The sequence below is a fragment of the Sminthopsis crassicaudata genome, chromosome 2 (assembly GCF_048593235.1).
Source record: "Sminthopsis crassicaudata isolate SCR6 chromosome 2, ASM4859323v1, whole genome shotgun sequence".
In the NCBI taxonomy this organism is placed as follows: domain Eukaryota; kingdom Metazoa; phylum Chordata; class Mammalia; order Dasyuromorphia; family Dasyuridae; genus Sminthopsis; species Sminthopsis crassicaudata.
Window position 1 is genome coordinate 35,322,260 of NC_133618.1, and position 16,727 is coordinate 35,338,986.

At 36.6% G+C, this 16,727-nt stretch overlaps 1 protein-coding gene across 2 annotated transcripts in view; it reads right to left on the reverse strand.

Annotated features, from left to right (window-relative positions):
* Nucleotides 1-12,723: 12,723 nt before the first annotated feature.
* The window catches only part of LOC141554116 (uncharacterized), an 18,390-nt gene continuing 14,386 nt past the window's right edge, over nt 12,724-16,727 (reverse strand). For both annotated transcript variants that reach the window (XM_074285692.1, XM_074285693.1), the window contains exon 4: nt 12,724-16,727. This exon is cut by the window's right edge and continues 2,727 nt beyond it. The gene's annotated coding sequence lies outside the window, so the exon portion shown is untranslated.

The window sequence follows — 16,727 nt, forward strand, 5'->3', positions numbered from 1 at the left end:
GTCCCAGTTTTCCCACAGCTCCTCCAACATTCAGCATTATTTTTCCTGTCATCTTAACCAATCTGACAGTGTGTAATGATATCTCAGAGTTGTCTTAATTTGCATTTCTCTGATTAATAGTGATTTGGAACACTCTTTCATGAGTGGAAATAGTTTCAAATTCATCATCTGAAAATTGTCTGTTCATATCCTTTGACCATTTATCAACTGGAGAATGGCTTGATTTCTTATAAATCAGAGTCAGTTGTCTATATATTTTGGAAATGCTTGTGCTAATTTTAGCCTAACAATGAATACTAAGAAAAAACAGGTCCTCCATCAGCCAGCAATACCCCATCCAGATGTGGAATCATCAGTTGCAATCAACAGTGAAGTTTTGAATGTTGCGCATAAGTTGTCTTACCTCAGCAAGATACTCTCTATGTCCACATAGATAATGAGATTGACACATATTGTCAGAGCTAGCTCAGTGTTGGGGAGACTCCAAAGTGTGGAAGAGGAGAGGTATTAGATTGATCCCAAACTGAAGATCTACAGAACCTTGTACTGACCTTTTTGTTGTACTGCTATAAAACCTATGCAGTATACTAGTGCTACATCAGGAAACTGAATGTCTTTCATTTGAATTGTCTTAGGAAGACTGACGATCACTGGCAGGATAATATATCGGACACAGAAGTCCTTTATCAAACTAAACTGCCCGCCATTCCAGCTCTGCTGCAGAGAGCACAGCTCCCTTTGGGCCGGCCACATGGTTTGAGTGCCAAATGGATGCGTGCCCAAAAGACTATTTTATAGAGAACGCACACAGGGCAAGCACTCACAAGGTGGTCAGAAAAAGCAATACAAGGACACTCTCAAGGCCTCTCTTAAGAACTGTAGAATCTGCTATATAACATGGGAAACCCTGGTCTAGGACCACCCAGCATGGCGTGCCCTCACTTGAGAAGGGGCTGTGCTCTATGAGCAAAGCAGAGATGAATTAGCCCAAAGGAAACATTAAATGCACAAATTAGAGAAGCCACTCCAAAAGTTCATAGAGACCTGTGGCAGAGCATGCTGAGCTTCTATTGGTTTGATCAGCCAAAGTCAGACATACTGTTCAAGTTATTTAAAGTGAAATTTCTCTTGTTGCTGGGCTTTGTTGATTACATATAGAAATGCTGATAATTTCTGTGGGTTTATTTTATACCCTGTGACTTTGCTGAAGTTCTTAATTATTTCAAGTAGTTTTAGTTGATTCTCTGAGGTATAATAATGAGTAACAATGCTATAATGGATTTCCTTGTTTCAGTCTTTATCATACTGACAAGTTTTCTAGCTTATGCCCATTATAGATAAAGCTTATTTATGTTTTTATATAAATACTACTTATCATTTCAAGGAAAGTTCCATTCATTTCCATGTGCTCTAGTGTTCCTAATAAAAATGAGTGCTGTCTTTTCTTAAAAATGTTTTTCTGCTTTTATTGAAATAATTATATATTTTTTATTAATATGGTCAATTATGAAGATAGTTTTACTAATACTGAACCAACCCTGAATTCCTTTTACAAATACCATTTAATCAGTGTATTACTCTGATAATATATTAATGTAATTTCTTTGCTAACATTTTATTTAAATGTTTTGCATCAATATTTATTAGGAAAATTGGCATATAATTTTCTCTGTTATGGCTCTTCCTAGTTTGGGTATCAGCACCATGTATATGTTATAAAAGGAATTTAGAAGGACTTCACCTATTTTTCAAAATAGTTTCTATACTAATGGAATTAATTTTTCTTAAAAGTTTGAAAGAATTCATTTGTAAATCCATCTAGTCTTGCGGTTCTTAGGGAGTTTCTTAGGGAGTTCATTAATGGCTTGCTTAGTTTCTTTTAGGAATCTAAAAGGGGATTAAACATTTTATTTACCCTTCATTAATCCTGGCAGTTAATATTTTTGTGAATATTCATTCATTTCAATTGAATAGGCAGATTGCATAGTTGGGCAAAACAGTTCTTAATTAATGCTTTAATTTTTCTAGTCATTGCTGGTGAATTCACCCTTTTAATTTTTAATATGGCAATTTAGTTTTCTACTTTCTTTTTAAAATCAAATTTTGAGAAAGTTAATTTGTTTTTCATTTTAAAAACTCTTAGTTATAGTTATTAGTTCAATTGTTTTCTAACTTTGAATTTTATTAATCTCTCTCTCTTGATCTTCAGGATTTCTAATTTGGTGTTTAATTGGGGATTTTCAATTTTTTTCTCCTAGCTTTTAGACTTGGATATACATTTTGTTCATTTGCTCTTTCCTTATTTTACTGAAATAAGCATTTAGACATAAAATTTCTCCAAGTCCTGCTTTGGCTAAATCCCACAAATTTTGCTATGTTGTCTTTATTGTCATTCTCTTTGATGTTTGACTGTTTCTGTGATTGTTATTTGACTCATTCTTTAAGATTAATTCCCAATTTCTTTTTAATCTATCTTTCCACGGCTCTTTTATTGCATATAGTTTTTATTCCAACATGATTTGAAAAAGGATGCATTTACTATTTCTATCTTTCAGCATTAGATTGTGAAATTTTTATGCTCTAATACAAGGTCAAATTTTATGTAGGTGCCATATACCATTGAGAAAAAAGTATATTCCTTTCTATCCTTATTCAATATTCTTCATTGGTCTATCATATTCAACATTTCTAAAATTCTATTTACTTTATAACTCCTATTTTGTTTTTGTTGAAGCATGAAATAAATTTTAACTCCATTCAAATGTGTTCCTTATAAACAAAACATAGGATTCTGGTTTTAATCCACTCTGCTGTCCTCTTCCAATTTATGGAAGAATTCATCTCATTGACAATCACAGTTATGATTTGTTTCCATCATATTTTCCTCCCTACATTTTTCTTTTTCTTTTCACTGACTCACCAATATTTATTTCACTTCTGATGCCCATCTCCCTTGGTCTAGAGAGTCGGTCCTTTTCTTTTCCCTTTATCCTCTTTCTTTACTATAGGATAATATAGATTTTAATACTCAACTGTTATTCCCTCTCTCTGACCCAAATTCAATGAGTATATTTCAATGATCATCCCACACTCTTTTTTCTGTTTACTGTAATAGTTTTAGCCTTATTGAATAACATACTTTATTTTCCCTTTCTTGTTTACCTTTTTATGTTTCTCTTTATAGTCTATTTTTTCTATTTTGGTAGACTTTGAGTTCCAAATAAATAAAAAATCAGAACAAAGTGAAAAAAAAAAACCACAAGAAAGAAAAAAGCAAACACACACAAAGTGAAAACAGTATGCTTCAATCCACATTCAGTCTCCATAGTTTTCCCTCTGGATGCAGATGGCATTTTTCATTGAAAGTCTATTAGAATTGTGTTGGTTCACTTCATTGCTAAGAAGAATTAAGTCTATTATAGCTGATCACCCCATAATCTTGCTGTTATTGTGCAAAAAGTTCTGGTTCTTCTCACTTTACTCAGCATCAGTTTATATCTTTCCACACTTTCCTAAAATCAGTCTGCTCATCATTTTTATAGAACAATAATATTCTTTTACATTCATGGACAATAACTTATTCAACTGTTCCCCAAATGATAGCTGGATTTTGTTTTCTAATCCATTCTGCTATGCTCTAAGATTTTATGGATAAATTTATATTCATTATCACTAATTTTCATTTCTCTTCATCCTATTCTTATAATTTTCTTTCTTTATTTTTTGTATCTTAAAAACTGGGGAGGGGTGTGATAAGAGAAAAAGGTTTAATATTACAATCAAAAATCACCTATCCAGCAAAACTGAGTATAATCAGGGGAAAAGGTGGAAATTCAATAAAATAAAGGATTTTCAAGCATTTGTGATGAAAAGGCCAGAGCTGAATAGAAAGTACAGGACTCAGAAGAAACTTAAGGAGATCATTAGGAAAGGTATATCATAAGGGACTTAATAAGGGTTTATCTGGTTATGTTCCTACATGAGAATTGCAACTTATTAGAACTTTCTCATAATTATGGCAGTTAAAAGAAGCATACAGAGAGCATAGGAATGAGTTGAATATGAAGTAATAATATCTAAAAAAATAAAATTAAGGAGTGAGAGGAATGTACTGTGAAAAAGGGAAAGAGAAAAATGCAATGGTAAAATTATCCACCATAAAAGAGGCAAGAAAAAGCTTTTATAGTAGAGGGAAAGATGGGAATGGTGAGGAGTGATTGAACTTTAGTTTCATCAGAATTAATTCAAAGAATAACATACACACACAAAAGTATCAAAATCTATTTTACTGTGCAGGAGAGTAGGAGAAGGGACATGAGAATGGGAGAGAGGATAGAACACAGAGCTTATTGGAGGAAGGATTGGTCAGTAACAAAACACTTTTGAGGAGGGACAAGGTAAAGGGACCAAGAGAATAGAATAAATAGGGAGGGATATAGGTAGCAAAAATGAATTTTGAAACAAGTTTCTCTGATGAGGCCTCATTTCTCAAACACCTAGGGAACTGGGTCAAACATAAAAAATAAGAGTCATTTCCCAAGAGATAAATAAGAAGAAGATGTGAATTATTCCCAAAGAGCTATAAAATCATGCATATCCTTTGATCTAACAATACTACTACTGGGTATGAATCCCTGAAGAGTTGGAAAAAAAAGGAAAAGGAAAAGGAACTATATGTATAAAACTATAATAACACTATTCTTAGGGGGGAAAAATTGGAAATTGAGTAGAATCCATCAATTGGGGAATGGCTGAATAAACTGTGGTTTGTGTTTATGATAGAATATTATTCTATGGGAAATGATGAGCAGGATGCTCTCAGAAAAACTTGGAAAGCCTTTCATGAACTCAAGACAAACGAAATGTATTGTATACAAATAAACAATAAGATGATGTTGGCTGATCATCTGTGAAAAACTTTGTTATTTGAAGCAGTGCAATGATCCACAGATACTCCAAAGGACTTATTATGAAAAGTCCTCTACATAATAATTGATTGTCCCTGGAACCAGACTGAAGCATTTTCTTTTTAAAAAAATTTTTGAGGGTTTCCTTTGGGGGGACAGGGGGAAATCTATGTTTTCTTTCACAACATGATTTTTATGGAAATCTGCCTAATTTCACATATGCTTTCTTAATGGGGATGGGAATAGGAATTTAGAATTCAAAAGTGTTTTTTTTTTTAAGTTAGAAAATTTAAAATATAATTGGGAAAAAAATAAAAATATTTTTAAAATTAAGTGAACTTGAAAAAAAAACCCACCAAACTTTGGGGGCAAGAAATTTTTTCTGTTGCTCAGAAAACTGCAAAGCAGTCTGGCAGTATCTAAGGCATGGACCAACATCTCAAAACTAACAAGATTAAAAAAATATATGTGATTAAAACATGAAAGATATCATAAGCAAAGGAGAAAGAACTTACCTGTCATTTTTATGGATAAGGAAAGAATTTACAATCAAACAAGAGACGCGGAGGATCCCTGGAGACAATATGCATGATTTTGATCACATGAAATTTAAATCTTTGCAAAAACAAAATGAAGGCAGCTACAACATAAATAGGAATTTTTAAAAGAGGTTTTAAAACAAAATTCTCTAATTAAAACCTCATTTCTCAAATATATATAGAACTGGGGTAAACTTATAAAAGCCATTTTCCCAACTGAAAAATACTCAAAGGCTACAAAAAGGCATTTTTCAAAACAAGAAATCAAAGTTCTGGATAGTCCAGTGGGGAAAAAACGACCTAATATACTGACAGAGAAAGCAAACTACAACAACTGAGACCCTTCTTCACACCTTTAGATTGCCTCAAATAAGAGGATCGGGCAGAGTAAAACCTGAGGCAAACCAGCAACAAACAACACAGCAAACCTGGACCTTGACAAACTCGGATGGCGCTCAGCGGGAAAGCGGAGAGAGCTGATCAGCTCTGTCAGAGTGACTGCCCGTGCAGAATGGGGGCGCTAAAGTTTGCCTTCTTGGTGGGGGTTGGAGCTGGGGGGGGGAAGGCACTGGGGCATCAAAAGAAAACCAGACAGTTGGGGTGCAGGGGATGCTTGCCGCAGCAGGGGTAACTCACCTGTCTGGGCCTGGTGAGCACTCCAGGGATCATCACCTGCTCCTTCTCCTTGGAGGTCCGGAGACGACAAGAGGAGGTGGCTCTGCGGAGTAAAGGAGACCAATGAGGAGGCCCACTTCTCACTGAGGGTGACCCAGGGGTGGGAGGGGGAAAAAGGGGTCTGTGGTCACAAGAACACGGTCACTTCTCTGGAGGGGACACTGGCTTCAGGCCGACATCCCTCTAGGGACAAGACAGGACACTGGGTATCCTGAGGGATCCCCAGAAACAGGTAAGACTTTCTGGAGGGCAAGTGCCCAGGAGGATTCTGGGAAAAGGAGAGGAAGCCCATGTGACATCACGCCCAAGAACCAGACTTAACCCAGGACTTCCTCCCCAAAGACAGACTGAGCTCTAGAAGGTTCCAGGCAGCCCCAGAACCTTAGGGGCGGGGCTTTGAATGCGGCTCCGCCCCCACTCAGAACCCGCACCTCTGCCCTTTCGGCCCCAAGACTTAAGTAATTTAGGACAAGGCATTCTTCGTCCCCTGCCGCTGGGCCCGGCCCGCCTTCGGATCCCACTTACCCCGTCCCAGATTGTCAGAAAAGAGAAGTTCCCCAAGAAAGCATGAGAAAGGTGGGGAGAGGGCGGGGTGGAAGTGACACTTCGCAAGGGCTCCTGGGCCGAAGGCCAACTGGGAGTGGCGGGGTGGGGCTGCTGCATTTTCTGCGCGTGTCTCGGAGGAAAACCCCCCGCTGTTGTGTGGCAGTGCTGGGCGGAGGAGCGGGAGAGGAGCGGGAGGACTCAGCGTGTGGGGCACAGGGCTGGTGGGAGACGACCCGAGGGCGCCGAGCTCGGGAAACCCCAGGGCAGCCCGGGCTTCGTTTTTGGAAAGTTCCGCGGGGCGAGAAGCCGAGGGTCCGAGGAAGCCGGAGCCGCTCTCTGGGACCCAGAGCATGAGGACCCTGCGCAGGAGAGCAGGCCGAGGCAATGAGTGCAGGCAAGGAGCCCGAGCCGCGTACAGGGCGGTGACTGCGACTCTGTCTGAATTCAGAGGGGCCCAGCTTCCAAGGAGAGAGACGCAGCACCTGTCTGAGCCCATCTGCAGTCCTGCCGGTGCTGGGAGCGGCCTAACAGCCACTGAGAAGCTGCAGACCCCCGGAAGTGAAGCTGCAGACCCCCGGAGGTGAAGCTGCAGACTCCCCGGAGCTGAAGCTGCAGACTCCACGAGGTGAAGCTGCAGACCCCCGGAGGTGAAGCTGCAGACTCCGGGAGGTGAAGCTGCAGACTCCCGGAGGTGAAGCTGCAGACTCCGGGAGGTGAAGCTGCAGACTCCTGGAGGTGAAGCTGCAGACTCCCGGAGGTGAAGCTGCAGACCCCCGGAGGTGAAGCTGCAGACTCCGGGAGGTGAAGCTGCAGACTCCTGTCATAGGAAGATCGGTTAGAAAAGTGAAATGTCTGTAGAGAAGACTGAGGGGGGACCATGGTGGCCGTCATGAAGAATGTGAAGATCTTTCCTGTTGTGAAGGCTTAGACATTTCCTGACTGGCCCCACAGGACAAAAGCGGAGCAGGGCTAAATGTGGGAAAGCGGCAATCTTAGAAATCTTCCTAACAGTCGGAGCTGCCCGAAGTTAGATGAGGGACCAGGGCCAGGAAGATGCGCTCAAATCTGGGCCCCTCATGTAACCTCTGCCTCCCTGTCCTCATGTGCAAAATGAGCTGGAGAAGGAAGTGGCCAAGCACTGCAGCGTCTCGGCCAGGAAACCCCCAATGGGGGTCACAGAGGCAGAGGCAACCGCAGTGTCTCCACAAGACCAACGAGAGGTGCTGGGTTTCCCCTCTCAGAGGTCTCCAAGAAAAAGCTGAACTACCTCACGAAAGACCACTTGTGTCTTTAGGAGACTCCTCCTCTTCCAGGGCGAAGGCTCACCAAGCAAGCTGGGCCCTGAGCTCCGTGTGAGGACAGTCCTGTGTGCCCAAACTCTGGGTGGACTGTGCTGCAGCTAAGTCTCAGAAGTGGCCCAGCCCTGAGCTTGGGCAAGCACCAGCAGGAACCGCCCCAGTCATGGAGTGTTAGCATTCTTACAAGGTGCTAAGTCAGTGGAATTGATAGAGATGATAATTATCTAACTTAGCAGGGTACTTAATGGTTCTCTAGTTCGCTAATATACTTAGTAGTTATGAGAGTGCCACAAGACTCACACCTTTAAGAGAACATATATAAGGAGGGCCAGTCCACTAAAGGAGAAGCCCCCTCTCGGAGGCGGAGACAGATTCATTCCACTTTCCACCTTTATGCTGGATGAAGGCTCAAGGGAAGGAGAGATTTTGACAGACAATAAAGGATTTGGACTTTAACTCCTGGCTGCATTTGAGGTGGTTATTGATCTGAACTGATAGGAAGGCTGCCTCCAGAAGCCCTCCAAGAAACCTGCTCCAGAGAAGATTACACTTTAGAGAAGAACATTACACTGGAGCCCTGCTGTGATCCCATCTGGCCTCCAGGCAGGCTTGCCTCATTGTTGCTGTTATATGTCTTTGTCTCACCATAATAGTATACGTGGAAGGTTGGCCTCTCTGCCTTGGGTCTTTTTAGTCTGAAAGCAGGCCCTGGCAGGCTTGTCTAAGTTACCTCCTCCAGTGGAACAAAAATGTTTCTTTACCCATAGCATTTATGAGCTCTTTGGTATTTCATTTTATTTTTTATTTTTTGTTACAACCTCTGCAGCTCTCTGGCAATTTCTTTTTCAGAGGTGACAGTTGGTGTAAAGCTTTTTGCTAACAGCTTCTGTGGCTTTTTGATCATTTCTCTTACAGTGTTGCTTCTTAAAAAGCAAATGAGAGAGAATGAAGAAAAAAGTAAAAGAAAAAAAATAGTGAGAACAATCCAAGAAAAACAAGAACATTGTGAAAAGAAAGTAAACCAACTAGAAAAGGATATCCAGAGTCTTATGGATGAAAATGAATCCTTAAAAATTAGAATTGGATAAGGGAAGCCAGCGAAGTTGTTAAGAGACCCTGGAATAACAAAACAATATAAATAATGAAAAAATAGAAGAAAATGTAAAACATGTCATAAGAAAAACAAAGATCTGAAGAATAGATCTTGAAGAGAGAACATAAGAATAAATGGACAATATAAAAGCTATGACCAGAAAAAAAGAACCTTGATACAATAAGAAATAATTGAAGAAAATTATTCTGAAATGATAGAACAAGAGGATAAAGTAGAAATAGAAAAAAGCTACATATTACCATTTGAAAGAGATTCTACAAGGATAATATACAGGAATATCATTGCTAAATTTTGAAACCCCCAGATCAAGGAGAAAATTTTACAAGCAACAGCAACAACAAATGCATATATGCTGGTATTACAATTTGAATTGCACAAAATCTATCAGTGGAATAACAAGACAAAATATAAATAATGAAAAAATAGAAGAAAATGTAAAACATGTCATAAGAAAAACAAGAGATCTGAAGAATAGATCATGAAGAGAGAACATAAGCAAGAATTGACACAGGAATTAATTAGATGGGGAAAAACAGATAGTTCTGAAATCCTACTCACATTGGAAATTGGTTAAAGAGAAAACATATGTGAGGGAAGGGTGAAATATACACACACATATCCAAAAGTGTTTAACACCCTCCAAAATCTATAAAGAAATAATAGGAAGAGGGAATAAAATAAGGCAGACTGTAGAAGGGTGTGTTTTTAAAGTGAGTTGGATAAGGTATGCAGATTAATAGAAATGGGATAAAGAGGGATGGAAAGGGTGGGGGGAGGATGTTAAGTAATAGAGAGACAAATTAATGGTAGAGTTAGTGGACTGGAAATGAGATACACAAACATAATGATCTGGAGTAGAATTCATTAGAAAAAAAGTAAGGGTAGTAATAATTGATCTCAGAACAAGTGAAAGTTAAAAAAGATTCAACCAAAAGACATCTATATTACATGCCAACCATATTAATATTGCTTTAAATGTATGTGTATGTATCTATGTAGACATATATGTGTGTATACACATGTACATAAATATATCCATGCTTAACTGTAGCCACAGCCTTGAGGCAAGAAAGGGGGGAAGGGAGGAAGGTAAGAAAAAAGAATAAAGTAAAAAGTATGCCATGAAGAAGAGAAAATCTATAAGGAAGCAAAGAAAAGGACAATTCTGAATTCAATGTCTACTATTATTATAAATGCTTTCTTGAAGTCAAAATTTAATGTTACATGTTTTGAATCTTCCCTTATGATCTGTTGTGTACAAGACAATGTTTTTTCTTCTTTTTTTAATTATTATTTTTTAAATTTTTATAATTATAACATTTTCTTTGACAGTACATATACATAGGTAATTTTTTTTTACAACATTATCCCTTGTACTCCCTTCTGTTCCGAATTTTTCCTCTCCTTCCCTCCACCCCCTCCCCCAGATGGCAGGCATTCCCATACATATTAAATATCTTATAGTATATCCTAGGTACTATATATATGTGCAGAACCGAATTTTGTTGTTGTTGTTGTTGTTGTTGCAAAGGAAGGATTGTATTCAGAAGGTAAAAAAATCTGGGAAGAAAAACAAAACAAAAAAAAACACAATGCTCACAATTTACACTCATTTTTCTTTTTTAATTTTGTATTTAAATTTTAAATAAATAAGTACATTTTTAAAAGGAAAATGTCAAATAAACAAATATAAAGAATTCCATCTGATGAAACATTTGATACTTTAATCAGTAAAATATTCTGAGAGTCTTATAAGTTTCTTAGCAATTTGGTTTATCATGATTTGAAATATGAGAGTACTTTAAAGTACTTTGCAGCTGCAGTTTTATTTATTGTTCAAATAATTCCTTAAAATACATATGTTTGTAAAAAATATTCAAAGCATAAACATCCATTTTTCAATTTTTTACAACATACTAACTTTTATTGTACTTATAAAGCTAGTTTAATAATCCATATTTTTTATTATAGCTTTTTATTTATCAGATATATGCATGGGTAATTTTTCAGCATTGACCACTGCAAAACCTTTTGTTCCAACTTTTCCCCTCCTTTCCTCCACCCCTTCCCCCAGATGGCAGGTTGACTAATACATGTTAAATATGTTAAAGTATAAGTTAAACACAATATATGTATACATGTCCAAACAGTTATTTTTCTGTACAAAACGAATTGGACTTTGAAATAATGTACAATTAGCTGTGAAGGAAATAAAAAATGCAGGCAGACAAAATTAGAGGGACTGGGAATTCTATGTAGTGGTTCATAGTCATCTCCCAGAGTTCTTTCTATGGGTGTAGCTGGTTCAGTTCATTATTGCTCTACTGGAACTGATTTGGTTCATCTCATTGTTGGAGAGGGCCACGTCTGTCAGAATTAATCATCATATTGTTGAAGTATATAATGATCTCCTGATCCTGCTTATTTCACTCAACATCAATTCCTGTAAGTCTCTCCAGGCCTTTCTGAAATCTTCCTGCTGGTCATTTCTTACAGAACAATAATATGCCATAATATTCATTTAACACAATTTATTCAGTCATTCTCCAATTGATGGGCATCCACTCAGTTTCCAGCATAACCCACATTTCTTAAATTTATAATTGTCATATGGGAGGGTCTTCAATTATTCCTTTTCTTCCTGGTGACATGTGTCATTATCTTGTCTTTTGACATAAATTTCTTACAGCTCATAGGATTTATTCTTTGTCATTTTAACATTGGTGATTAATTATAAGATGTCTAGAACCGAATCTCAATTTTATCCATATATCACAGTTTTGTAAATTATTTCTACTTTTCTTGAATGATAGTGTTCACTTTTCTCTCTGTTCCTGGAATAAATTACCCATGTTAAAATTAAATCAGAAGTAATTTGAGTAACTGATGTCATCCCACCCCCCATATTTATCTCATATATATTCAAAATATTCTGAACAGGAAAACATGTCGTAAAACAGATGAGACTCAAAGTATCCCACACCAAATAGGTCTTCAGTTAACAGAAAAAAATAGCAGTTATGAAAACACTGAAAACGGAATTTATCAACAAGTATCAGAGGTATTACTCCAATTCCTTTGCACCAGCTACTGGACCCATCAGCAAGAAAAGTGCTCATTGATGTTACTGGTAAAATATATCTCAGATATTTTAAGCAAAAAAAAAAAAAAAAAAAAAAAAAAAGATTCTATTTATTTACAAAGGACCTGCTGTGGAACCTGGACATAGTGCTTTTCATTGGAATGCTAACCACTCTTTTTACCTCCAATTCACAAATTGCCTGAATATTCAGTATTGGAACTGAAAGTTCTGACCCCTGGCACACATGCCTATTAGGAATAAGGAAAAAGGATCTTAAAATGAACCCATTTACACAATCTGGATTTCTGTCCAAATACTGTGATGTAAACAAGGAGTTAGACCCTTTACCTAGAACAAATCCCTCCAAAAAAGAAAGGAAGTAGACTGGTAAGTGAAGTAACTTTTATAGGAGGTTTAACTGAAAAAAAAAAAAAAAAAAAAAAAAAAAAAGGAAAAGAGATATAGGATGTCCACTTCAGGAGACTGTAACATCAAGTATCATTGTGTGTGTGTGTGTGTGTGTGTGTGTGTGTGTGTGTCTGTGTGTGTGTGTGTGTGTGTGTCTGTGTCTGTGTGTGTGTGTGTGTTTTAAATTGCACTGCTTGATTCATCCTCTGTGCATTAATTTAATTTTAAACCCATCTTTTTTCTCATTTCTCATCCTTAGAATTGGTTCCCCTTGAATCTTAAGTATTTCATTCTTGAAAGCTCCCATTATCTCCCATTATGACATAATCCCCTGTATTTTAGTTCCTATGAACTTTTTTTTTCACATCCTTGAAATCTGTAACAAAATTCTCTTTTTTTTAAGAAAAAGTTTGTTATTTAATAATATTATGTGAATGAATACTGAAGAAAACAACACCTTAAAAATAGAGTAAGTAAAATGTTAAAAGAGGCACAAAAATCTGATGAAAACAATGTCTTAAGCAAAATTGGCAAAATGAAAACATGTACAAAAATTCATTTAACAACTTTTTTCTCTCTCTTTTTTAAAAATACATATGTATGGATTAAAACAAGCATTTCCATGACAGTACAATAAAAAAGATTGTTCCTGAAATTGAAATTCTTCTAAGTACAATTTGCTATTCCATCCAAATATATAATAAAATTACCATATACATTTCTTTTTTCTTTTTTTTTCTTCCTTCCTCCCCACCCCACCCAAGAGATGGCTACCAATAGAAAAAATTAGGTGTATGTACACATATAACTGTACATACACATAACTATGTATGTAACATTATCTTATATTTCTATTTATCAGTTCTTTCTCTGGATGCAAAAAGTGTTGTTTTCATATATAATAAGAACTTAAAAAGCAAAAATGAACAAATGGAAGTGGAATTACAAAAGCTCATTGAAAAAAATAATCTCTCAAAATTAGATTTGGGCAAGTGGAAGTTAATGACATCAAGAAACTAAACAAAATCAAAAGAATGAAAAAAAGAAGAAAATATGAAATATCTCATTGGCAAAATGACAGATCTGGAAATTAGATCCAGAAGAGATATTTTAAGAATTATTGCATTACCTCAAAGTAAAGATAAAAAAGTTTAGACATCATCTTTGAAGAAATTATTTTTAAAAACTGCCAGGATATTCTAGAGCCAGAGGGTAAAATAGAAATTAAGAGAATCTATCAATTTTCTCCTGCAAGATATCCCAAAATGAAAACTCCCAAGAATATTATAGCCAAATTCCATACCTCACAGGTTAAGGAGGAAGTATTTCAAAAAGCCAAAAAGAATAAATTCACATATGAAGCTACAGTCAGGATAACACAGGACTTAGCAGTTTCTACTTTAAAAGATGGGGGGGGACTTTTAATATGATATTACAGAGAGCAAAAGAGCTGAGATTTTAACAAAGAATCACCTATCCAGAAAAACAGTATAATTCTTCAGGAATGAAAATGGAAATTCAATAAAATAAAGGACTTTCAGATATTCCTGATGAAAAAAACAGAACTAAATAGAAAATCTGACTTTCAAATACAGGATTCTAGAGAAGTATAAAAAGGTAAATAGGAAAGAAAAATCATAAGGGATTCAAAAAAGTTAGTGTCTATATGCCTACACTAGAAGATAATACCTGTAGCTTCTAAGAACTTTTTCATTAGAGCAGTTAAAAGTAGTATGTATAGACAGAAGGTCACTTGGCGGCAGAACAAGGAGGAGACAGGCTGGAGACTCAGACCCCAGAATCCAGAATACATCTTTGGCAAGCCTCATGGCAGCTTGCCTGCCTCCTTCACTTCTCCTCCTAAAGACCAAGGACTTTGATTTATCCTGACTCTGCTGATCCTGAGGCCCTCCAGGGAGCTAGTTCATATTTTATATAAGCTAGTTAATTGAAGTGACAGATATTCTTTCTCATATTTATATTTCCAGCTTACTACAATGTCTGGAAGATACTAAGCACTTAATGTTTATTGAATGATCCTGGTCCCCATACTCTTACCAGAGTCCATTCTACCTTAACATTTACATTCCTCATATATGGAAAACCAGGTATAACCCCAAAGTAAAACAAAAACATGGTTAAGCAATTGAGGGAAAGGGATTAAATAATGCATGAGAGAAGCTAATTTTTGACTTTTCAGAGGTCATGGAGCACATCTCCCACCAATAAAAACCTGAGTCAAAAAATGAAATCCATTAAAATAGTACACAATGAATTTAGGTCAGCAATTAGGGCCTCTATAAAGAAATCAGGACTCTTAATAAAGAACTTTTCATATTTTTAAGTTGCATTTTTTTAAAGCTTCTAGGAAATCTTGTTTGTGTCCAATCTGCCCTGCCTGAAGATGTTTTGTCTTAGTTTATTTTGAGTTTCCCTTTCCTCACAGTAAATGTTTGAATGTTTTTTTTTTGTTTTTGTTTTGTTTTGTTTTGTTTTTTTGCATTGTGTTTATTCATTTTTGTACTTTACTGCTTGATTTTGGACTTTATGCTAGTGTTGGGTTTTGGTCACGTCTGCAGGACATCTGATCTGAGTTTCTTTTACATCCTTCCACTTGCTTTCAAAGTTTAATGTAGAGCCCCATAAGGTTCTGGTGCATTCACAGCAGTGAGTTCAAGAAAGTGGCCGGTTAGCTTTCTTGATATGAACTTTCCAAGTTCCTGATCCAAGTTTGCATCAGTTGGCTTATATGAGCAATTTCCACAGACTGTTACTGTACTCAGTGACTGTCAATTCCCTAGGAAGTTCTGAAGAAGGTTCAGAGAAACTGAATTGCTGGCTCTTCTTTGGATTTGGTCTCCTGCTCTGGTTTATTCCATTAAAAGATTCTGTGCACGTCCAAAATCCTCTGTTCTTAGGCTCAGAGTCTCAAAATTAAGTTTTTGGAATTTGCTCCTTACCCATATAACATCTCTGCTCCCTTGTGTCTACTCCCTTTTATCCTGGAACTGTAACCTGATGCTCAGTAATAAGTGAAAAAAATTCTAATTGGACCATGATCCTGCTCCTTCTACCTTGGGGTTTATTTTGATTCATAGTTAAAAAAAAAAAAAAAAAAAAAGAGGATGGAGAACAGTCATAAATTCTTATTCTATGCAATGTTTTTTAAAGTACGTATTACATTTTTAAATGTATTAATAAAATTATTCAGTGTACTCTTCTCATTTTTGTTTTCTTCCATTTTATTTTTTAATAATTATTAATACTCAGCCCCTTTAAAACAATAAATTCTGTATCATTTTCCCTGAAGGCAGCATCATATTATGGCTAGAGATAGGGTAAAATAGGAAAGTCTGGCTTTAAGTTCAATCTTTCATACATCAGTTTGACATAAGGAAAAAAAAAATCAGACATTTACTCTCATAGGCAACTCTCCAAGATTAGAAGTTGTAGATATGTTGTTGATCTGCACTGATAGACTTTTTCACTCATCTAGGAATCTGTTATATCAATGAAATCAAAGATTCAATCTATATTTCTATCACTCCCAAGGTGAACAAAACCTATTGGATATGTCTGAAAACGCATGACTTATTCTAAATCTCAGTCCCTTGGTTCTCTACCAAGAGACAGGAGGAGGCTTCATTATTAATCTTATGATTTTCCTAGTCTCTTTCCAAGTATGGTTATGTTTAAAACTACTCCTCCATACACTTCATGGGCAATTTAAAGGAGTATAAAGTTTCATTTTGACTCTAAGTGATTTCTGAGATGCTGATTTTTAGAAGCTAATTTTCGTGAAAGAAGCTGATACATAGAACTTCCTAAATGCTGCTTTTATTTTGCAGTCAGACTTTCCTCCGATTTTTCTCATACACCCAGTCACTTGTTTCTAACTCAACTTCTGTCTCTTCTTCCTTTTACATGAAGAATCAAAAGCCTAAGTTTTAAGAAAGTATAACATTGCTGAAAAAGCCTGTAAGAAGACTAAGTGTTACTGTCCTGAAGAAACAATGGAAAAATTCATTCCCATGGAGAAAGAATGCCTTAAGAAGAACAATGGTAGTTCCTGCACCACTTGCAGTACTTGTTCCTAGAGTATTCCAGTCATAGCTTAGCCAATTTGCCCCAGTAAGTATACTTTTATCATTTTCCTCC